A 1,152-nucleotide genomic window follows, 5' to 3' on the forward strand; every position below is an offset into this window, starting at 1 on the left:
AAAAAAAATATAATAACTGAAGGGTTGGTTGGCTGTAAGAAAGAAAAAAATTACTGATAAAAGAAATAGACATTCTGTATAGATGGTATGATAATACACTTCCTTTTTTTATACGAGGGCTGACTGTACACCTGGGCATAACAAACATGGGTATGAATTAAATAAAACAATTTACACAAGACAACAAAGAACACTGCAAATATTACACAGCAAGTACACGCAGGTAAATACTTATTAAAAACAGCAAATGGCCGTTGATGCATTTGCTGAACTTTGGTATAATACATGTATATGGTTGTGGCACAGATGCCCTTCTGTAAAATAACGCATGACAGAAAATATACTAATTTTGTTTTAAAACAGCTGATAACAAACTAGTATGAAATATTTGAAAGTGTATTTAGATTACTTCACGACCAACACTGTATTAGCCATAGCATATGTTACCACTACTGCAAGTTTTGTATTCATGACCGGCTGCCGGGTAAAATCCGTTCTTTTCCCCGTTTTTCATGAATGAAGGTGCCCTCAAAATTAAGCATTTGGCCTATTTCCTGGGTATCTGTTTACCCTGTGCCCCTGAGAGTTTCCCGAAAATGCATTAATGATCTTCGAAAATATGTGTCAAGTGAGCAGGAAGTAACGCCACAAACCTGCATACAAGTCTTAAATAACCCATTCCAAGAAACAAATAACCCCTTAAAAGGACATTTCTCCCCCCGTCACGATAAAACAAAACCCCAGAAAACCCAGGCTAAAACCTCCCAAATGAAGAAACAAACAAATAAAACGTCGAAACCCAATCTGACCTGATATTGTCCAGGTTGCGGCGGCGGGGGAGGCCTCATCTGCTGCTGTTGCCCCCTTGATATTGCGCCGGCGGGACTCCCGGGGCCACTCTCTGCTGTGCTGCTGTCAACAAGGCCAACGAGAGCAGCCATATCGCGTTCCTGACCGTCATTTTGGGCCGAAATTAAGGGACGGAGACGGAGAGGAACTCGAGCCCTTCTTTCGACTCGACAGCTGACGTGTAGTAGGGACTGCGATTCGGTCCAGGAAAATCTTCACTTTTGAAGGATGGTATTATTCTTATTTTGGGGGGAGCTAATAATTTAGGGGCGTTTATTGATGTAAGGAGTTTTGGGGGGGTAG

This window comes from Penaeus monodon, chromosome 30 (genome assembly GCF_015228065.2).
Source record: "Penaeus monodon isolate SGIC_2016 chromosome 30, NSTDA_Pmon_1, whole genome shotgun sequence".
Lineage (NCBI taxonomy): Eukaryota > Metazoa > Arthropoda > Malacostraca > Decapoda > Penaeidae > Penaeus > Penaeus monodon.